Raw genomic sequence first — 23,886 nt, 5'->3', positions numbered from 1 at the left:
AGCAAAGCTGGGGGCATTGAAAAAAATGCAGGAAATTATATGCACCAAGATGGTTGTCTCTTGGACAAGGGGTGACCAAACTCAACAGTGTCTGTCATCTTGGGATGTTGCTAAACACACAACACAAATTCACTTGGGAGAGAGTGAAATAAGGGGAAGGGGAATTATACGAAGCCAACCCAAGTGTAGTGAGCAAAATTCTATAATTTCTTGCATTTCTTTGGGGGGAAGCTGCTGCAAAGTGTTGAAATGTCTCAAAGGCAAGGCTCTCAGCTTGACAGGGCAAAGGTCAGCACTACTTTGGCTCAATAGCCCGAAATCAGAGAATGACACCACTGAAAGAAATATATGCGGTGGCTTCATATGTCCTGTGCATCGTCTACATATTTAGGTTATTAGGGCCCAGTTTTTAAATAGACGTGACCTTATCCTGGGGACTGATACTCAGTGGTTTGTGCCAACATTATTTTTCAGTCAGAGCAAAGATGCCCAAAGCAATGAATAAGACACCTCCCCCTTAAAAAAAAAAAAAAGTGTTTCAGTACTTCATAGACAAGCAGTATAGAAGTCAAATTGTTTCCTTCATTCTTGAAACTCAGTAGAGAATATTTTTAGGCTTCAAATAAAAATAGTTCTTACAGCACCTGAAGAATCTTCCTGTGTCATTTAGCATTCAATATCATTTACACTGAAACACCATCACCTCCAGACCATTATTTTAAAAACATGTGTTACAAACAGCCAATAATTGGCAGCAAATCCCCATTGGATTTCTTCCAGGAAGGTAAGATTAAGGGTTCCTGTTAGGCCTAGGCCTGCTGGCAACAGGAAACAGAAAATCTTGCACCATTTCCCAGCCTTCCACCTGAAACTTACATCTGAATTAAACAAAACACACAGGGGGAAAAATGCACAACAGGAGGTGTAATTATTGGAGTAATCAACCCTTCCATACCCTTACCACGGGCTGAGGTGCAGCCAAGTGTCTCTTTCCCTTACAAGTATGATTATTTCATGGTGAGCTCAGTTAACATCCCCTTTCAGTAATTATCCGAGTCCCCCCCCCCCTTCTTCAATTTGGAGTGATAGTCAAATGTTTATTTCTTCAAAAGAAACAGCGCTGCCAATTTACATTGCAAAAGCGACAATTAAATTACAGAGTGCCAGAGTCACATTTGAATACCCCAGAGTTTATACATCCTAACCCTGGGTGACTTGGGTTCCAATTTCTGTTCATAGTTCAGCCCCACCCCATGTCTTCCTATGCTCCTCTCTACCACAGGCCTGTCTTGAAAGAGTAGTTCACGAAAGCACTTCTTTCTACATCTGTCTGCTTTTAAGCTTGGCCCATGCTGGGTACAGCTCTTGAAACAAGCTTTAGGGGAATATATATATATATATATATATATATATATATATATGCTGGGGCGGTTGCCACAGCAACCCACCCTGAGAGGAACCAAGGCTATAGATTGATCTACCCCACAAGATTTTATTCAACAATACTGTATTTGTTCTCCAATCATTCAGAATATTCTTTCAATCCATATTGCTTTTATAATTGCCCATAACATATAAATTCCCAAAATCTCGTTATAATAGGATGTAGATTCCAGGAGGGTAATTTAAATATTTCACAATCCATAGGGGAGAATGAAAATGTATATAATTTCTTGTGGAATGAATTAATTGTAAAATATATTTTCAAAGGTAGGAGCTGAAAGGGTGACACATGTATATTAAATACCGTGGCATGCCATGGCTAAAACGATATAATGTACAATAAGTAGTGATTAGGGAGAAGCTTTGTCATCCGTATACCTTTTAGTACACACAACTGCAGAGTTTAGCTTGAGCCCTAAATCCAAAAAAGGAAGCAATAAATAGAGCTTTTTGTAATATTGAATGATCTTGCAGGAGGCAGGGAATTAAAATATGAAACACTCACCACATACACCCTCTGTATTTCAAATTCATCCACCTTCGGTGCTTTACTTAAGCTGTTCCATAGTAGTTACTTCACAGTTTACAACTCTTAGTCGGCACCTTGAATGTTTAAAAGCAGAACAGTAAGACATTATTAAAATGCAGATCTCTATTCGTGAAGCAAATAATATGAAAATTCTTGAAGACAACAGTTCCTGTAAAGCTTTAGGCAAACTGGTTGATATCACTTAGAAACTACGTATTAGCAAGCAATGAAGATCGAGTATTTTGAGTAAATACTGTTTAAATTATCCAAGATGCTGAATTATCATAATAGTGAACCACACCAAATCTGGAACGCTAGACTGAAATAAATGCAAACTGGCATATTATGTGAGATGCTTTATACTGATTGTTGCTGTTATTTCTAGACAACCCTTCATCTTAAGGGCAGTATACAACATAATATAAAACCATACAATAAAACAAAATGATAATATTAAAATAGCAAAAAAATTAGCATTAAAATAAAGTAATCTGACAGCATAGAACAGTCCCAGAGACTCGAAACTAGTGCCTCAACTTCAAACGACAGAGTAAATAAATGTGTTAGAAAAACATTACAGTATTGGGCAGGCCAATTGTAGCTCCAGTAGGAGGGAGCTCCATAACCTTACAGCTATTTCATCTTCAATAGATATATTAAATCAGAGGGATCGTGATAGCAGTGCTGGTGGCATGTTTAATGGAAAGACCACCACTCAGATGAGTCCCATTGAAATTACTGTACCTAAGTTAGTCCTGGTCACAAATTTTAATGGGTCTGCTCTGAATTTGACCAACATTGGATACAGTCCCTTGAGAATATATTTGGTCAACATGGTGCTCCCCACCCCAAAGTACTTCTACCTACATTCTAGTTGTATGTTAAGGTGCTGAACAAGAAGCACAAGAGTCTTATGTGGACAGCCTTTCAGAGTCAATCCATCACAACAGAGCTACCATCTTAGCTTGGAACACAGGTGGGTTTTTGGATATTTTTTTAAAGCTTTGTAAGGGCTGTGATTCAAAGTAATTCTAGTTCCTAGTGGTGTAGATATAGTCATTCTTCTTGATCATGCTAAAGGACCTCTTCTTCTCTCCAACCTGACATCTGATGGTGGCAAGAGGGTCTCCCGATTAATGGCTTTGAGGACAATTGGCCATACGTGCAGCCAGGCCCCCTAAATCAAGTAAATAAATAAAAATACTTAACTAACCGACCAATTGCATCACATATAACTCAGTTCTGTGCCCCCCTCCTAAAATAAATCCTGGCTACTCCCATGCTATTGGCTACCCTAGTTCACTGGAGTTTATCATACCCAACCAGCCTAGGCAGACACTGAGAGATATAGGGTTTTTTGTTGTTGTTGGGTGTGTGTGTGTGTTTGAATATAAGCAAAAAGGAGAAAACAGAAATCTGAGGCTGAGGTTACTAGAAGTGGTTGCTAAGATGTTTGTAGCTGGTAAAGGATGTTGAGAAGATGGATGGGTGTTGCTTGGTGACTTTTACTGCTGCTCCTCCTGTATATTTTGTAAATAAAGTTTGCTACAAGAGGGGCCTTAAGTCTCTCACAGAGAAATTGCCCCCATAAAACGGCCTCACTGGAACTTCTGAAGGAAGCAAGGAGCATGAAAACGCATGCACACATGCACGTGTGCGCACACACACAGCATTTGATATACAATGTATCACTAACTGAATTATTTGTGTGAATGTTTTATTCTAGGTTGTTGCCATAACTTGGTGGTAGAACACATTTTCCATGCAGAAGATCCAAGGTTCAACCCTTAGCATTTGCAGGTAGGGCTGTGGAAAACTCATGCCTGAAAGCTCGGAGAGCCACTTCCAGTCAGCATAGACAACACTGAATTAGATGGACCAAAGGTCTAACCAATATAAAGCAGCTTTCTATGTTTCTAACTTACAAAATTCATGGGGGAGACATTCATTGTATTGCTGTACGCAATAACAAAGTGTTGATAGTCTGTATCTACATCAGAACCCTGTTAACTGTATCGAGTCTAAGCCAGTTCGAGTCTTGGGTTGTTTACTTGGAAGCAATTCCTACTATGGTCCATGGACCTTAGTCACAGATAAACAACAAGCCCACAATTGCAGCCCTGATTTTTTCTTTTACATTGCAGACTTGTGTTCAGCTTGCTTGTTCTTTTCACACTTTACCTCCTCCACAATGGAGGCTGCTAGAAAGGATTGCGGGTTAACCTATTCCTTCTACATTCTGATGCAGTTGTACACACAATACACAAAACCTACTGTGGGGGAGTTGTGGGCATTTTCATGTGGTCTCTTGAATGCTCTGGCATGCAAAAACTCTTAGTTAGGGGTCACCAACCTTTTTAGGCCCAAGAACACATTTGAATTTTTTGTGTGAGTGCCATGGACACCCCCCACGTCTTGTCACCTGTCACTCCCTCTTATCAGCCCACCCTCATTCAACAGAAAAAGTGAGCGCACAAACTTTACTTCTCCAAGGGATCAATGGAGGGTTCAGAAGAGTTAATCTGAGCTTTGAAAAGCCCATACAGCTGAAAGAGGAAGTGAGAACTAGACTGTGCACACATTTAGTAACTTAAAACACAGCCAGGCTGTTCTTTTTCTCAATTCGGATCGAAACTTGTTTCGGAAGGGGTGGCAGAGGAAGCGTCGAAATGCGGCGTTTCGTAAGAAATTGCAGAATAGCTCTGGCAAACATCATGCGCACACCTCTCCCCGAACTAGAAGCGGGAGTGTGCTTGAGCTGGGCGAACAGAGGTGTGTGTACAGCCACGGTGTCCCTCTTCCAACTTTGCTTCTTCAGCTTTATGTACTTTCCAGAGGAGAAAAAAGAGGGCCACTGTCACTGTCCTTGCCAAGGGGGTAAGGAGCAGAGCGAGGCTTCACGGAGAAGGACCTCAAGGTTTTGAAAAGCCAAGAGGGTCAAGCTGTGGCCTCAAAGTGTATTTATTGACTGGATTTATATACTGCCTTTCTGTTAGGAAACCCAAGGTGGCTTGCAAGTTAAACACTAAAACAAATACATTATATAAAAAGGAGGCTGACTGAGTCCTCTCATGCCAAGTGGGAGCTGGTGGTATGTGTCAGGACTCCCTCGCTTCTTCTGCCTTCCCTCAGGCCACGCAGGTCTCAGGGAAGGTTCAGAAAGAAGGAAAGAGAGAGATCCTCAAAGGGGCCAACGAGGTCGCGCAGCCCGACGCCTGCAATGCGCTCAGCGCCTCCATCCCCCGCCGCTCGCCAGCCAGAAAAACCGCGCAGGCGGCGACGAGGCGCGTCGGGACGGGGCTGCGATCCCCACGGCGGCTACGCCGGAAGACTTCCTTTTCCGTCCGTCTCATGCCGGCTGCCGCCATGCCGCCTCCTGCGCCTGGATATCGCCCGTGAGGAGCCCAAAGGGCCGATGGGCCAGGCAGCACCCAGAAGCGTCCAGTCTGCCGGATGCCCAGACTCTCCTCATCCACCCCCCCTCCAGTCTTTTTTTGGTGCGACCCAAGCCACGCGGCTGGCAGGAAACTGGGACCGACCAACGGGGGTGCGGGGGTGGGGAGCGAGGAGAGAACTTCATACTTTTCCAACGCTCCATTCGGACCTTATTGATGTGCTACCCCGCCGCCCCTCTTCATTTTCCTCCTGCTGCAAAGCGATTTGATGCCTGGCCTCCAGTTAGTAGCTCAGACGCTCCACGGTGCAGACATCAGATCCTCCTCTTCCAACTGCAACAAGGTTTTGGGGGGCATAAAAAAACCCACATCCGAAAGGCGGGGGAATCTGCCAACAAGGAGATCACTCCCTGGGTGCTCTGGGTTGATTCGGTTTGGCAGGAGGTTTGGAGATCTATAGGGAGTCATCTCATACACACGTGTAAAAGAGATGGTCAGGACGATCCTCTTCTCTGTGTTTCAGGTGTGTTCTTAAACAAAATCATTTTTTCAGGAATGTGGCCAGGTTTGTAGGAAAGTCTTCCCCAGCCTGGTGTCTGGGCTCTCGACAGCCCCAGTGCTGGGAGTTGTAGTTCAAAACTTAATGGAGGGCGCCAGTTCAGGGCATGTTGCTTTAGAAGAGTAGAAGATCTCATTCCCACACGTTTTCATTTTTGCAATGAAACATGCCGTGTTTTATACATTTTATTCGGGTGTTATGTCTTGTATTGTAAAAGCTGCCTTGAGATTCTTTTGAACATGAGGTGGGGTATAAGGTTGGAAAACAAAAAAGATCTCCAGGGCTCAAACATTTGCCCCTGCCCTTCAGAAAGTGGGGGGATGTCAGGATTTCTGAGACAAATCCTCCTCCTCTGCTTGGGAATGCACTCTGAACAGGGATGGCCCAAGGCATTTTGGTACCTGGGGTGGAGCAGAAGATGCTCTCCGCCTCCCGCCAGTCACAAAGAAGTTAAGCTGCATGGTAATGAAGACCTATCGAGTTATTTTGGCTCCCAAGACAACATAAATTAATCAACTAAAATCCCACAAGCACCTCTCCTCCCTCCATGCCAGTAAAAAAGTAAGTAACAAAGTAACAAGTAGTAAAAAATACATATGCTATAATGACATTAAGAAGAACCCTCCTGGATCAGAGCAAAGACCCATGCTCTTCTCACAATGGCTAGCCAGATGTCTGTAGGAAGTGCACAAGCAGTATACGCACACTATAGCACTTGTGCATCCCAGCACTTCATATTCAGAGACATACTGCCTCCAACAGTGCTACTGGGGAATGAGGCATGAAACATGGGATCTGCCCCCCACCCCAACATCACGTATTTCTAAACTATATAATGTCCATTGCACATTAATGGAAGGTCTTGTCATCACCTTTTCTTTTCTTTTTGACCACAGTAGAATCATGGAATTGTAGAGTTGGAAGGGACCACGAGGATTATCTATTGTAGTTCAACCCCCTGCAATGTGGGAATCTTTTGCCCAATGTGGGGCTCAAACCCACAACCTTGAGATTCAGATCTCATGCTCTCCTATCTGAGCTACTAGTCAGGGCAAACATCAAAGCAAGCAGACACGGGATAAATAATAAGGATCCAGAAAGCTACATATTTAGGATCAAATCTACCTGGCAATACCAACCTCTAAGAATATAAGAATATATGAAGAGCTTTGCTGGATGAGGCCAATGGCCCATCTAGCCCAGTGTCCTTTGGGGAAGCCTGCATGCAAGACCCAAGCATTCTCCCCTCCTGCAGTTTCCAGCTACTGGCATTTGATCTGCAAGCTCTTCCCTCTAATCCCTGGTGTGCAGGGGGACTCTATAGCCCCTTGCTGATGAAGGCTTTTCACCTTCTCTTTACATATCCTTGCAGTGGAGATGAAGCGAAAGGCACCAGAAACCAGGTGTACTGAGCTGGGTGAAAAAAGCCCTTACCAACTTATGACATGAAGTCTAGTGCTGCAATTCCTCATCAACATGCAGCATCCAACCTTCCTGCTTAGTAAAACTACATGGCAGAATAGGTAAAGGTAAAGGTACCCCGTACGGGCCAGTAGTGTCCGACTCTGGGGTTGCGTGCTCATCTCGCTTAAGAGGCCGGGAGCCAGTGCTGTCCGAAGACACTTCCGGGTCAAGTGGCCAGCGTGACAAAGCTGGAAACGTCGTTACCTTCCCGCTATAAAGCTATTTATCTACTTGCACTTAGGGGTGCTTTCGAACTGCTAGGTGGACAGGGTAGGAAGGCAGAATAGACCCCAACTAACCTTTGACCCAGAGGGGGACACAGTTATTTCTAGTAGCCCAAAGCCCTTAAGGTGACTCCCAAATGGGTTGCTAATATCTCTAACCCTGATTTGCTGCCCAATGCTAAAGCACCAATTGTGGCAGTTCATACAGAACATAAACCCTGTCCCCAAATCGATACAAGAAGGCCAACAAGAACAGCAAAAGCCACCGAAGCCAAATCAGATGGACTGGCAAAAAAAATCCTATATTTTTCTGCAGGAGAAAAAGGCAATATAATACATCACTGTTTTTTATACTTGTAAGCCGCTTAGAATCCTCTTTTGGCATTGAGCAGTATATTCATGAATGGATTAAAAGGAACAGGGGACTGGACATACAGAAGACTTGCCCTTCATGCAGCTCAGGGTGGAGTGGAGAGGTCTCACAATAACGTCTCACAATACTTTGTGACGTTAGGTAAGAGGTATGCTATTGCCATGTGATCTCTCCCCAAATGTGGTTGCAGTGGGAGTCCTGTCTGAGAGTGGAAACTGGGCTTCATATTCTCCAGGGTTAAGCCCTTGTGCTGGAAACAGATATTGAGCCTGCCTCTGGCACAATTAAGCCCCTAAAAGCATCCTCTTCGTGCCCCGTTAGTCCCACACTGCTCATTATCCTGCTTCTCATGCTTTGCAGCCTTTTGGTACTTAACTGGGGAACATGATATCACTCTTCCCTTGTCATGTGATTAAGCACACAGCTGCCATGTTCAGAGAAGGGTGGAATTTGAAAGGAGACTGGCATGGAATGAAGGCATGCAATATAGGCCCAGCCCACACTTTACATGCTCTTAGAGCACTGCATGGCTGTACTTGTACACTGTGGGGTCCAAGCCTCGTTCAATAGCATATTTAGCCTTGGGGTTAATCTAGCCTGAAAGTCAGCTGCCGGAGTGCGAAAGCAGTGTGAGCTACAAAACAAAATGCTCCTCACCATGATGTTCCATTGCTTTGCAAACCACAAAACTTTCAGTATTGGTATACAGTATATTGTTTTTCAGTAAGCATCTGAAACAATGAAACAACATCTGAACGTGCTAGAGAGAGCACTGCACTATCATTGGACAAAACTCAAGCTCTCGGGAGTGAGAGCAAACACTGAATAGAGAGGTTTTCAAAAACAGGAAGGCAGTCAAGCTGGGTGTGGAAGAGAGATAGTCCAGTGCAGCGCAATATAAAATGGCACTCAGTGTATTAAAACAATGTTTTAAAACAAGGTTGGATTCTATGGGCTGTAGGAACTGTGGATGCACTGGGACTGGGAAAGCAAAGCAGTGAGATGAAGGCTTTTCTGATGAGCAGGATAAAGCCAGCTTGCCCTGCCAGGCTTGCAGGAATGAGATCCCACTTCATCTGCAGTACTACAAGTCTAAATGCTAGGCCAGTTAAAACACAACAAAAACACCTCAGGCTTGATTCCTTTCTTTAACCTGAAATTCACCACAAAGCAGGAGTTGTCTCTTAATACAGAAACATATGTAAAATGCCACCCCAGAGTATTTTTTTATTTTATTTTAAAACAGGTAGTTTTGGGATTACAATATCCACAATTTGCTACGTTATCAATCAGAAACATTCTTTTAAAACTTTAAATGGTGCTTATTCATTAGCATTTGAACTACCTTTCTTTATTCATATGGATTTTCTAATCTGTTCATTGTCCTTTCTCTTTGCATTGCTGTGAATATGAGTGAAATCAGTTAAAACACTCCAACACCTAACAAGTTTCTCAGAAACTAAATACATTATATTCTATTAAAAACGGTCAGTCTCTCCCCCCCCCAGGAGTTTGGGAAGCCAGCCAAATTAGTAAATAGGAGTTAAACAAGGAGTACAGTACATTCGTTATTGAATAGTTTTATTAGATATATAGTTGGTAAAAAAATTAGCAATTTCACTCTCCCAAATAAATATAACTTTTTATAAATAGACAGAAAGAACCACAACCCACCTATATAAAGGTCCGCTGTGTAAATAATTTGTTTGATCATAAGAACAAGTCAGAGCATGCTGTGGATATGATTCACAGAAATAAAAGTGAGATTTTCCATGGACTACAATGAGATGTGGGTTTCACCCCACTATCTCAGATTCCCCTTTTTCTGGGCTCATAACTTTGATTCACTGTCTGGGATTCTCTGCCATCTCGAATTCTATCTTTGAATTGGTTATGTGGGCAACACAGCCCATATCTCTGTAATGCTGCATGTCTTCTGTGTAGATTATGATCATATCCACACCATATGTTTAAAGCACTTGGCTTTCTCCCAAAACTCCTGTAGGGAACTGTGGTTTGTTAAGAGGTGCTGGGAATTGTGCCTCTGTGCATGGTAAACTACAATTCACATGATTTTTGGCGGGGAAGACATGGCTGCAAAAGTGGCATGAATGTGTTTTAAATGTATGGAGTGGATGTGACCTGTGTTGATCAGGGAAGATTTCAGGATTTTAGAGTTGGAACGGAGCTTCGGAAGTCACCTAGCTCAACCCCCAGCTCAGTGCATGATCTACAATACAGGGTGCAGCTGCAATGTTTCTGACAGGCCTCTAGAAAAGACACTGTCAAACAGCTGCTACTGTTAGGAGGTTCCTCCTAATATTTAACCCAGCTCTGATTCCTTTCAATTTCTAATTTCTCTTTGGAGCAGGAGAGAACGAGTCTGCTTCATCTTTCTCAGGAAAGCCTGTCAGATACTTGAGGGCAGCTTTCATTTTGGCGTTAACTCTGGAGGAGTATGTTCCAAGATAACATACTAGAGTGATAGAAGAACAGAGTCTGCCACTTTTCACCACAGAACATTTTGGTTCATAGTTGTGTTTGATGCTACATTAGACTCTTTTCATTTATATGCCTATACTCTTGTATCTTTTTTCCAGTGTCTTGAGACAGCTATATGGATATTTTGCAAGTGATGCTGTTTTGCAAGTTCCCTAAGCTGCTGGATCTCCAATAGTATGGAACTCGACTGTAAGGCCATGACTGAAATACAAAAAGGCTAATCTATTGCAGGCTTGGAGTAGAATTAAAATGTGGTGTTTGATAATCGCCCAAGATGATTGAATGAGAATACATTGAAGAAAGGGAGGGTCAAATAGCTCTGAATGTGACAACGTCAAGGAAGTATTCAATTAATTTCAGGGATTAGTGAGGAGTCACAATCGGAGCATGGCTGATTTTGAGAGTATTGGTTCATATGATCTATAATTTATTCTAAGAACTTAACAATTTTCTACTCATTCAACTGCCCTTGGTGTGTAACAGTTCCTTCCAGGAAGAATAACTTACTATACCTGCCACTCAAGTGGTCTTGTAGTACCTGAGCGATTCTGATAGAATATTTTGTTCTTAGGCCATATTTTTGTACTTTTCAAGACTGCTCTAAATTAAATGATTAGAAAGAGGAGCATTGGGTTTACGCTGCAGGAATACTGCATCTAATGCACACACAAAAGGAAAACCAGTTTGCAAATTGGCTTTTCAGCTGTATCACTTACCTTTTAAAAAGAAATATCAATAAATATATATGCAAACAGATGTATGCAAGGGCAATTGTGCAAGATTATAATTTCAGCAGTTTTGTCCATTCTCTTAATTTCATTAAAGCTATTATGCGTTTTCCCTAGTGCAAGGGAAAGAAAGAAAGGCATGCATCGCTTTGAAAGTATATGACACATTCACGGCTTTCTAGGCTTGGAAGGAGAAATAGCATATGCAAAACTTCTGCACTTCCAGTGAGTCACAGTTAGAGAAAATACATAGAGACAACTTTGTCAAGTTTTACAATTTACTGGTAAAGACAAAGAAGTAGTAGAAAAGTGAACAAGATTGCTGGGTGTTGTCGTTTTTACATAAAGGAATGGAATGGATAATAAAAGGTCTATCTGGAAAATCTGGATAAACAGAGTATATTTAGCCCCCCCCCAAAAAAAAGATGTTGTGGGGCTCACATGAGCTGTTTTTAGCTATTTAAAAGGGTGTGAGAAAGAAAGAAGAGAGTAACTATATGCACAATCTATGTGGAAGTCCCCTGGTGGAAATCTCATTGCAATGAACAGGGGCCAGGCAAGGTGTATTTTGATAGGGCTTGCCGATTACGAAGTCCCCAGTGACCATGCCCCATATCTTCCAAGTATAGAGTACAAAGCACCCGCCTCACATTACACAAACAAAATTTTAAGATTAGAACTAGGAAGAATTCTGCAACAGTAAACTACCAATGGAGGTTCCAGAATGTTATTCCTTGCAAGGTTTTATGCAAATGCTGTGAATGTTCCCATCAGAAAAGCTTGAGATGCAGGTTAGACTGCCTTAAATAATGGGACTGGACTCAAGGTCCTCCGGGGCAGTTTACAAATCTTAGGAGTCTACAATTCTGAATATACATAGCTATTGATGACAGTCATTTAAATTTGTTTCAGTCCCTCCTGAGTATGTGTTTAGGAAAAGGACAAAAGTGCACCAATTCTGCTTTTTAAACCATCCAACCTTTAAATAAACAACAACATTTATTTATTTTAAATTTCACTGACAAGAGGAAAGGTCCATTTAACAGATACTATCTGTTAGTAGATAAATGTTAACCCTTTATTATTCAGTCACACTCAGATATTTAGATGATATGGTAACAATGTCAAAAGCTAATGATCAGGGTTAATCAGTACAAAGCTAAATAAGTTGCATATATGATTGCCAATACACAAAATTAGGTTTCTTATTCAAAAGAAGTAAACTACTTTATGATTTCAGGTGTAACAAAACAGACTAATTTTTAAACAGAAGGAACTCAGGCTACAAACTCTATTTACAAAGATTTTAATTAAGTGAGTCACATTAACAGAAGCTCAGGTGTCTTGATTCCACAAAAAGAAAAACAGTTTGTAGCTTACTATTTTTGCCATTGCTCATGAATTTGTACAGTTTCATAATTTCCCATAGGTATCTGTTTTGCTTTTAAAAAAGAAAACTTTCTAGAATTATTTATCTTTCAAGATAATGGGCATGGAGGATTTTCAGAAATTAAAGGCAACCTTCTTTGCCTGTTTACTCAAAATAAGTCCCCCTGTGTTCAACAGGTCACAGCCTAGGAAGCAAATGATGTGGTATGCTACATATTTAGGTATTATCAATCAGTGTATAGCTCCATGCAGTGCTATCTTATTCGTGTTTGCTTGGAAGTAAACCCCGCTGTATTTCATATGGCTTAATCCCAGGCAAGTGTGCACAGGATTTTAGTCTTGGATTGATATCAGAGGAAACACAGGTTCAGGTTCCTTAAACAGCCAATTAAGTTACCGATTACATATTTCCCCCTTCTTTCTGAACATAATTTGTGTCATTGTATGAAATCAAGTGACCTACAGTGACAGTTCACAAATTGAAAACTGTTCTTGCAAATGTCTGTGTCAATGGCATTCTGCTTTGGCAGCTGCCTGGTTTTAGGACAGATATAAAGACAAATCAGCTGTTCTGCATGCTTCATTTTTTTTTTTTCCATGAACAAGACAGACAGGCAGACCAAGGCTGTGATCGTAAACACAAATTTCTTGTAGGGAAAAAAAAAAGGAAATTGTTTGGATTTACTTTGAAAAACCGATTAGTGTTTGAAAAACCTCGCCCATTTCTTGAGATCAGTAACCCCTGGACTTCATGTTCCATACATAGGGAAAATCAAATATTCCATGTAGAAAATCTCTTTAAAGTTGTTGAACAATCCTGGCTTTAAAACTCCCGTGCTTATTTTCCAAGCAGAATAACCTTCAGTGCCAAATTAATGTCACAATTTATCTATCTGTTGTTCTGTGCTCTTTAAACTTGCGTGCCAGGCAGTATGTCAGTATGGAATCTGGTTGTTAAAAGCAGTTTCATATGTTCTCTTTGTATATAGACTTTGTCTTGGGTCCCCCCTTTCTTCTTCTTCTTCTCCCCCCTCTTTTTTTTAAATAAAAAAACTTGATTACTTGTTTACAGAAATGCTTTCAATTTGTTTGACAGTTTGTAAGAACTGCTGTGAAGCACAGTTAAAAGCACAAGCTTGTGAAAATAGAAATTCATCATAAAAATTCTGCTCCTCCCTAAAATACGCCTTAGCATTTGATCTTTTCCCCCGACGTCTTTGCAGTAATTAAAATAAGATTGTCCTGAAAAAATGTTCCTCTCTGTAGACTCCACCAGCAGAATGGCGGTTTTATGAAATTAACAGTTGTTCAAACAGCACACATGATGCAATTATAGTGAAATCAGGGTGCAAATACACTATTATATTCACACGTAGCTTTTGTTTCATAATCCAACTTCTTTCCCCAGTGACACCTCCAGTATTTAATGTATGGTTGCCCTTTGATCAGTAACGTCTTAAAATTTTAAAAAGTCTTCCACATTCACTCCCCTTTTGATTGAAAAACTCACTCCTGTACATTATATCCGATAGGACATTCAACAGGGGACAGAAACAAATACAGAATCATAGGTAGAATGAGGGAAACAAAATGGAACATATTCTTTTCACTTCTCACTTTTTTTAAAAAAGGAAAATCATTTTGAAAGGGGGGGGGTATGTGCTTCCTAGCTTTCCTGCCAATTCCCCCCCCCCCCCACGCTTGCTAAATATATATATTCTCAGCATTTAGTCTTCAGAATACCTTTTCCAAAAAGCGGCAATAATATAAAACACTGGATCTTGGTCGTGAAAGTTTCTTTTGTCAAAGGAATTATTAGAAAGAAGCATGTTTCCAAATGTGTCTCATTTTTTAAATAAAAAAATATCCCTTAAGTTTTTGAAAACTTACCTGCGGTTCCTGGTCCTAGGCAGAATTCTATAGTAGAATTGGGAGATCAGCCTCAACTCTATTTATATACATATAATATATATGAAAAAGGATTTTATTTATTTAAACTCACCAGTGCCCTTCTTCTTCTCCAGGAAGATGTACCCGTCAGCACCTGCTGAGGGTTTCGATGATTAAACTGACAGGTAAAAAATTCCTGTAGAATAAAGCCAGACCAGCTGGCTTTGAAGAGAAACCCCCCAGTTTGGGTCCTGTTTGCCTCACTCACCCTCTGCTATGAAGGCACAAGCTTTTTCCCCTTTGCTGTTGACCTGTAAGATGCGTGATTTCCATGCACAAGTGTCTGGCATGCCTGGCCCCACCTGCTCCTGTCACTCGAGAGTAAATTTAGCTGTAAAAGGTATCACTGACAAGCAGACCTTTGTCAGCTCTGGCGAAAGAACATAGAATTACTCTGTCCACAAAGCAAGCTGTAAGTTCAATTGGAAAATATCAAATCAGTAGCTTTATCCAAAAATCACTTCTTGGGAGGAAGCAAAATGAAATGACTTTCAGATGGCTGAAAGTAAAAGAAAAAAAGTGTGGGGGGTGGGGGTGGGAATACCCCTCTTTTACAGTGAAGTTAAAAAAAAAAATCTTATTTCCAAGAATAATTTTAGAACAAGACAACTTTTTGTACTTTTTAATTACAGCTGGAAGGAAACTTCTTTAGAAATGGAAACAGAACACACATCATTTGGGTTATTAAACTATGTTAAGTATTAAAGTGGATTTCTTTCCCTTTTCACTCTTACTTTTATCCGGAGAAATATTAGAAACCTAAAACTTCTCAAAGAGGATTCAGTAATCTCACTCCCCAAATTAGAATGTTGTGTTAAGAGACTGCATTTCAGAATTACACAGAGGCTTCGAAAATTGAGGAATCGGAGCAAATGTGCATAAGTAAAACCTTGTTAAACCTTGAAGCACTTTCATTCTGGATTTTTTTCTCCTTTCTAGACTAAGGTAAGGACATTTATGTCTCGCCAGTCTGCTATTGTTATTCATCCTGGTAACAACACACACACAACTCACAGGCTGCTTTTGACTATGTAACTTCTATTGTATTTATGTAACCTATTGTTACTCATCTGCCTCCCCTTGGAGAGAAAAAAAGTCTATGGTACTAGATATGGGGGGGGGGGGGAATCTGGTAGTTACCATTAGTACCGTTAATTCACCAAATGGGTGAAATACACGGAAAAAGATCTTTCTGCATTACCAAAATCCTGATCTTCAGCAATTTGGCAGGAAACTACGCAAACTATTTGACGACATGCCCCAGTACTGTTGTGCTTAAAGGGGGGGGGGAGGGTTGAGGGGAGAGAGAATGAGAGGTATTGGGAAGGGGAGGCTGGGTCACAGGCCCTTTGTCAAATAAACAAGCTTCCTATTTACTTACTGCACATAAACAGCTACTCACCAAACTCATTTCTCTGCAGGGTACCACTTTCAGATAAAAACATGGACCTGATTGGCATCATCCAGTATCCATGGAAACACGGTAAGTACCTCTCTCAGAGTGAATGTCTCTTATTCAAGATTTAAAGGCTGAGTACTGGGTAAGTGAGTGTTTTCATTTAATAATTATATGGGAGATACTTTTTAGAAGCTCGCAAAGGGGAAACAGGTTTGGGGTGTTGCGTGTGCCATAACAAAGCCCTTATGCTTTCATCATGTTTTTAAAAAATTGTGTGTTTGAGGTTCAGACTCTCTAGCTATTCACACGCACCCCCCCCCCCCCACACACCAAAAAATGCAAGCTACCTTCTTCAAGACCCAGTGAATAGGAGTTTGAAACTTGGAACCTCTGTTAGTACAGGAACAAAGCTGCTTCCTTGTTTACTTAGTAGTTAGGCAGTGCTCCTATTGTATCCTGCCCCCCAACAAAATAAAATAGGAAGATTTTCAAAGCATTTATACCTTGATTGTTAGGTCATAGAATTAGCCAGGCAACACGAAATCTTTGACTAGAGTGAGAGGCCAGAATTGCATGCACTGTGTTTGAATCAAATGAAATCATTTTTAAAAAAGGCCTTTATTTTTAAAGGCTAGAGTATTTGTGTGTGGGCTGCAGTCTTGGGTGGAAATATTCATGAAGATAATGAGGCATAAGTGATGGTACTGTTGTGCTCTGAAGATAGTAGAACTTAGAATCTCACACATACTTTTTAAGAGTCAACAGCAGGCATAGGCAAACTCGGCCCTCCAGATGTTTTGAGACTACAATTCCCACCATCCCTGACCACTGGTCCTGTTAGCTAGGGATGATGGGAGTTGTAGTCCCAAAACATCTGGAGGGCCGAGTTTGCCTATGCCTGGTCAACAGTAATCTTGGTTATAGACTGACATCTAGGAATATATGAAGGCAAACCAATTGAAGCTGAATCTAGATCAAATGGAGGATATGGTTGTAGGTGGCCTTTGTGATCTGGAGGCGTTCAAATTTCTTTTCTGCAAGGGAGATCAACTTCCCTGAAATATTAGTTTCTTAGCCAGGGAGCTAAGAAACATCCATGCTTGTTTTTGGATGCCCAGATGTCTATCATGTCCACAAGTACTTTTTATCAGTTAATCTCATGGCATTAGTGCCCTTTTCTTCAGAACAAAGTTATAGTGACTAATATCTATATTGTAGTATGGACATTTGCACCTAGCAAAATCACTAGGAAAGGGTTTAATCAAGTTTCCATATAACTGGGAAATGAGGCCTGACCATGAAAAGAACAGATAGATCCTTCTTGGGCATGATGTCCAAGAATAGTAATGAAACTTCTTTTCCAGTAAAGTCTACTGAAACCTGAAAAAGAGTAAAGGCACTGTGGTTCCAGCAGACTTTGGAGTGGTTAATAACTGTTATGTATGTACTTAGCTCTAACAAATGTTTTGAAAATGATGGTATTGTCTTTATAGTCTTCTAATATCTTTATAGTCTTCTAATGGAACAAAAAGGAAAAAAAGGGGGAAAAAGGCAATGGAAAACATATAATATAAAACAAAACAAAAAAGGTTACTACAAAAAAGAAGAAAAAATTTCAATGATGCCTTCTAATACTAAGATAATTTTTTTTTGTTAGAGTGTGAAGTCTTGCAAAAATTCCAGACACAAGCAGTTCAAACATTTTTTTCAGAGTTTCCAGTGAGATAATATTATGAATCTGTTACCTTTGAAAATGAAGAGAGAAAAAGATCTGTTCTAAAATGAGCTTCATTTTGCATGGATTTCACTGACTAATCCCGATTAAGTAGTTTATGAATTACAGCCTCAATCAGGTAAATAGCAGTTCCCCTACCTGGACTAGGTTCTTATATTTGCATTTCATTAAATATAGCCGTTACCGCAACACATTTCTCTGCTGAAAGATGCAGCGGAGGTAACTGAAATCCAACTGGTTTAGAGTTCTGGCTTCCCTATTTTTATCACTCTGCATATTATTTTCATTTACTTTCTTTATTGTTTTTATTTGCTAACTTTTCTCAGCAACCCGTCCCTGCTGAGTGCAGATGGCATGAATGATCCCACAGATTCTCTGCTCAATAAGCCAGAATGGTATTGCAGACATTCTATATTAAACTTCTCTTACTGCAATAAAAATGTTACTTTACCACATGCCTGCTTCGGATTCCGCATCATTCTTCAGGTCTGTATGCGTACGGATTCTTTATAGAAGTTTACTTAAGCATTGTGATTCTAGAACCTGGTCAAAAATGGTTGGATCTATTCCAAGGCCTTAGATAAGTAAACCCCCTTGCGGAGGGGCGGATTGGGGACTTTGCTGTGCTCTGACACTTAGAACCAGATATTTACTTGGGCAGCCATTTTAGGCACTTCTCATTCTTACTTTGCTTAAAATGGGGTTGGTAAGGGTGTGTGTGTGATGTTCCAACTGTTGTCTACTCAACATAAAACTAACAAACAAAAATATTGGCATGTGCAGTGGGACGAAATATGCATTTCATACAAAATAATGGAAGATGGTTCTAAATGCGCCGCAGCACAATATTAAAATTAGAGGCACCAGTGAAGTTTTCCTGAGCCAGGCTAGAAAAAGAACGACAGGCACTTGGAAAGCCTGCGTCAAATTGAGAGGTGCACATTAGCCCTGAATATATATTTTTTCCTGCTTGGATGGAAGTTTTCTCCCCCTCCCTTTCTCCCCATAGTGCTGGCTAACAGTGGACTGGAACCCAGGGGATTATGGTAGATGTTGGTTTTCACAAGAACTTCTGAAAGAGTTCTTGGGAGAGCAACATCTTCTTTGTGTTAGCGGTCACTGCAACAGGGAGATGAAGAGGAGGACTGGTACGGGAGGTGGGGATATTTTATTTTCTCCAAATGAGCGTCTGTTCTTATTACTGCCCAGCTTCTAGATGAGAAGGATAAACTTTTCCAAGGGGTGAAGGGCTGGTATGGACAGTTGGAAATGAGTGTAATCTCATATCTTGGAAAAGGGCATGGCTGGCTGGCTGGAATCCTGAAAATAATAATTTAATTATTAGTAGTACTAAGAGGGGACGTGGGTGGTGCTGTGGGTTAAACCACAGAGCCTAGGACTTGCTGATCAGAAGGCTGGCGGTTCGAATCCCTGTGACGGGGTGAGCTCCCATTGCTCGGTCCCTGCTCCTGCCAACCTAGCAGTTCGAAAGGACGTCAAAGTGCAAGTAGAAATATAGGTACCACTCCGGCGGGAAGGTAAACGGCGTTTCCGTGTGCTGCTCTGGTTCGCCAGAAACAGCTTAGTCATGCTGGCCACATGACCCGGAAGCTGTACGCCGGCTCCCTCGGCCAATAAAGCGAGATGAGCGCCGCAACTCCAGAGTCGGTCACGACTGGACCTAATGGTCAGGGGTCTCTTTACCTTTACCTTTAGTACTAAGAGGGTTTTTTGCCACTGTTGTTGCAACTGCTGCTCTTTATTTTGGGGAATGTTTCATTATACACCTTTAGGTGCCAGGCGAAAAGGTTCTTCTTCAACTAGGCCTTTGGCTGACTAACATCCCAGATCCTTTGAAATGTGTCTGTGGGAAGGAGGGAGGTTTATTGGCTTGGCTTATTTTTGTTCTTATTTTTATCATGTATTTTGTGTTTTATCTTGTTTTTTTTATGCTGTGAACCACCCTGAGATCTATGGATGAAGGGTGGTATATTGTTGTTGTTGTTATTACAGTGGGGGACATGGTAAAAATATAGAGACTGGTGTATTTCTCTCTTTTTTGCCTAAGATAACTTTACCCCCCAATGCCTATGAAGGTATTGTTCTATATATTCATCACTTCCTGAGCGTCTCAAAGCAACTTACAGAATACAAATACAAGAAATACTAAAGCCAAATATAAAACAGCAATAAAACAAGACCTTGTGCAAATCCTACCTACCTCATTTAAAAGAATAAGCACTTGTGGGGAGGGGGAGGGGAAAATTAGGGGGGAAATTTAAAGATGATATGTTTTTTGATAAAATGTGATGTTGAAATTTCTAATAAAAATATTAAAAAAAATAAAAATAAAAGGATAAGCACTAAAAAAAGGCCTCTTGGCTAAATCTAACTGCATCTCTTCAATTTGTTTTTTATATAAATATGCTCTGTGTATGGTTATGTTATTGTTTGGATGGTTATGTGTTTGTACATACATTTATGATTAAAGTGGGGAAAAGACCCCAGATAGAATTAGTTACCTTCCTAATTAATCATCAAAGGTCTGGGTAAATAAAAATGTCTTTGGATTGTGCCTAAAAACAGGTAATGATAGTGCCAGGTGTGCTTTTCTGGGGAAAGCTTTCCACAGATGGGGAGCTGCTACTGAAAAGGTCTGTTTTTGTGTTGCCACCCTGCATGCCTCCCTCAGACAGGGCACAAGGAGAAGGGTCTCAGATGATGGACATTTTATGTCAGAAGACGCATTCCTGAGCTTTATAGGTCAAAACCAGCAATGTGAATTGAGCCCAGAAACTCCTTGGTAACCAGTGCAGTTGCACCAGTATTGGTGTTACATTCTCAAACCTCTGAATTCTTCACCAGCTACAGCTTCTGAACCATCTTCAAAGGCAGTCCCACATACAACAAATTGCAGTCATCTATTCTAGATGTTACCAGAGTGTCGACAACAGAAGTTAGGCTGTCCCTGTCCAGATAGGGGCTCAGCTGGGCCACTGGCAAAAGCTCTGTGCCACTGAGGCCACTTGAACCTCAAGCAATCTGAATGGATACAGAAGTAACCCCCAACTATGCACCTGCTGCTTCAGAGGGAGTGTAATTCCATCTAGGGCAGACCAAACTCCACCCATCTGGCCTGGGGAACCTCCCACTAACAGTTTCTCAATCTCATCTGGATTAAGCTTTAGGTTATTGGCTCTCATTCAGTTCATCACTGAGAGCAGGCACTGGGCTACTACAGTGATGCCAAGATGCTAAACATAAAAGCCAAGAAAAGGATGTGGTCAAAACATGGAGTCCTGCTGGGTACAGTGGTACCTTGGGTTAAGTACTTAATTCATTCCGGAGGTCTGTTCTTAACCTGAAACTGTTCTTAACCTGAAGCACCACTTTAGCTAATGGAGCCTCCTGCTGCTGCCGCGCCGCCAGAGCACAATTTCTGTTCTCATCCTGAAGCAAAGTTCTTAACCCGAGGTACTATTTCTGGGTTAGTGGATTCTGTAACCTGAAGCGTATGTAACCTGAAGTGTATGTAACCCGAGGTACCACTGTACTTGCACTGTAGAAGTGCGCAGCTCTAGTACAGCAGAAATGGGGTGAGGAATGGACCAGCTTTTAGGTGTGATTTACTTCCTGCAGATGAGGTAAACTGGATTTCTTGCCACAATTCTTGTGGTTTTGCAAAGTAAAGTTATAAGAATGAGCAGGTTTGCCCACGCAATTGAGCAATTGCTGGAGCATCACTGGGTAATTTCCAGCTAACTCTTCACAAGGGAAAGCACAGCTAGCCTGGTTAACCAAGACAAACTGTAGCACCCTGCTTGTGGTTAACGCTTAGCTGGAATGAAATATTCAACGCAGCAATAGAGAAATTAAAATAATAATTTATTTGTCAGACAAATAAATGAGAGGCACAGTGGTATATGGTTACCAAGCTCTGGCCTGGCCTCCTGCCATTATGGCCAGCACTTATATTCCCTTAATCCAGCCCCCTTTGCTCCTCCTTGGCTGCATCTGTCCAATCAGCCTGGTTGGATTTCCTATTGGCTGCCTGCTATATCCAATCACAAAAGATACACCCACATCCTCCTGTCCTTATATGGAGCACAAAGAGCTATATATTGTTACATCTATAAATGACAAATAAGTAGTAATATATCTTACATGTGTCTCAACAAGGAATATTAATTACCAGCTCACCTCTTGCCCTCTTCGCCCTATTGCCTTCTAAAACAAATGGTTAATCTTAAATTTTTATCTTAAACATATGTCAAGGATCTTGAGTTTCACATCAACATTGAAAGATCTCCTTCATTTGAGAGTTTCTAAACAAATGTCTGACAGCCATATATCAGGACTGCTTGGATGGCTGCTTGGATGGCGTCTTCTTGTCTGACAGGGGGCTGGGCTCAATGGCCCCTGTGGTCTATTCCAACTCTAGGACTCTATGAAATAAGAATCTAACATCTAAATTTGTTACTTTCTAAATCCTTTGCATAGTTACATTTAAGCCAATATATTTAAGCTAATATATTTCATACATTATCATAGGTAACCTTTTAAAAGAATAAAGCTTCTCAAAATAGAAAGGAAGGAACTCAGTAAAAAACAGGTTTTAAAAGGAACCCCTTCAGTTTACCCCCCCTTCAGCCATCTGCTCTCCTCTTTAGCTGTTCCCAATATTTATTACCCTTAAACTCTCTCAGTTTAAGAAAGAAAACAGCTTTAAAAAAGACTTCCCAAAAATGCTTTCTTTCTGCCAGCCAGATGCTTCTCCATTTGGTCTTTAACCTTGGAAAGAAGATCTAGCTCATTTTACTGGGAGGCACATTGGTATAATTTTACTATTTACTCATTCCTAATTATATTTATCTCTGCCTTTGTTATCTTCTGTAACATGTAGGATCAGTGTCCGTTCTCAGCCTGTAATTTCAGCTTTTACGACTTTGAGAATTGTTTTCTGCTATCAATCAAGGGGCCCCTTGTCTAGGAAGAAAACACTGTCAGTGTTTTCTTAAGCAGCTAGCCTTCTTGCCTGGCGTGAAACTTTTAAAAATCTAAGCCCTCTTTAATATACAAGCCTTGATCAAACATTAATAAAATGCAGGCTTATGCCTGATGCCTCATTCCCCCCTTTCAAGCTCAAGGACCTTCGTCCCAAGTGTCCTTGATAGCTTGACCTTCATCATATTCCTGAGGTAAAGCTCTGTATAGGGCCATGATATGAGGTAGAGTTTCATTTGAAACCATCTTGCTAATTGTACTTCTAAAACATGAAATGATACATGGCATCATACATAAAACCATTACCACTACTGTCAAGAAAAACAAGCAAGACAATAGTATCCCTTTGAGTCCTGTGACATTAGGTAACCAATTGGTGAGCCATCCCATATCCCATCCTTCCCATGTTTGTACTGGGACATGTGCTATATTCTCCATCTTTGTAGCCAACACACGGATTGCCTCACCATTATCAGAAATGTTAAAGCAACAGGCATTCCCTGTCAAGTTCAAGACTCCACATAGGCCTCCCTGCTTGGCAAGTACATAATCCATTCCCATTTTCAGCTGCAAAATGGCGGCTCTACTTTCATCCAACTGTTGTGCAATAAGTCTCAAACTCTGGGCCGTTGCATTGGTTACAAGTTCCACTACTGCTTGCAATCGAATTATTCTGTTTAGATTATAGATAGGATCCCGTGCCCCTTGTATGAGCTCACCAGGATTCCAAGAGGCAGGATCATAATAGGCTATAATGCGCTCTGGTGGCCAATCATCAGTACCGCTCCAACTTTGGGTACTTCCTCCTGCTATATGAGAAATATCAGCGTTTCTTCGTGTACGCTTGGCCAAATTAGTAGGCATAATCCACATTGGTGGTAATACCCATCCCAGGAAACAAGTCCCACTCCATTTGGAAGGGAGTTTCTTGTATGCCCATTCTCCACATATCCACCACAACCATCGGGTCTGAGGTTTTTGGTACGTGGAGTACAGAAGGCGAAATATCAAAAGAGGTAGAGAGTTCACAGTGCAGTATGTTAGATTGCCTTTTTCTGTCACAGTTATGTTCCATACCACTTTCCATGCATGAATAAAAGGAGGTGCACAGGGCAAGGTATTCCGAGTTCGATAGGTAGTACCGTGTGCCCAGGTATGACTATTCTTAAAATAATCCCAAGTATAGTGACAA

General features: G+C 41.1%; 1 protein-coding gene and 1 long non-coding RNA gene across 10 annotated transcripts in view; one reads left to right on the top strand and one right to left on the bottom strand.

Moving 5' to 3' along the window:
• Positions 1-14,781, bottom strand: part of MEF2C (myocyte enhancer factor 2C) — a 172,987-nt gene extending 158,206 nt beyond the window's left edge. For 3 of the 9 annotated variants that reach the window (XM_028749299.2, XM_028749310.2, XM_028749301.2), the window contains exons 1-2: positions 14,609-14,777; positions 1,949-2,046 (exon numbers count right to left, since the gene is read on the bottom strand). The gene's annotated coding sequence lies outside the window, so the exon portion shown is untranslated. Of the gene's footprint in view, positions 1-1,948; positions 2,047-14,608 lie in introns of all 9 variants that reach the window. The other 6 variants (XM_028749307.2, XM_028749312.2, XM_028749308.2 and 3 more) reach the window with 4 other exon arrangements.
• The window catches only part of LOC114606762 (uncharacterized), a 61,953-nt gene that overhangs the window by 6,410 nt on the left and 31,657 nt on the right, over positions 1-23,886 (top strand). The window contains exon 2 of the long non-coding RNA XR_003708969.2: positions 15,978-16,039. This is a non-coding gene — a long non-coding RNA (uncharacterized LOC114606762). The remainder of the gene's footprint in view (positions 1-15,977; positions 16,040-23,886) is intronic.

Source organism: Podarcis muralis, chromosome 11 (genome assembly GCF_964188315.1).
Source record: "Podarcis muralis chromosome 11, rPodMur119.hap1.1, whole genome shotgun sequence".
NCBI lineage: Eukaryota > Metazoa > Chordata > Lepidosauria > Squamata > Lacertidae > Podarcis > Podarcis muralis.
The sequence above is the reverse complement of the archived record's forward strand: the minus strand, read 5'-3'. Positions and strand labels throughout refer to the sequence as shown.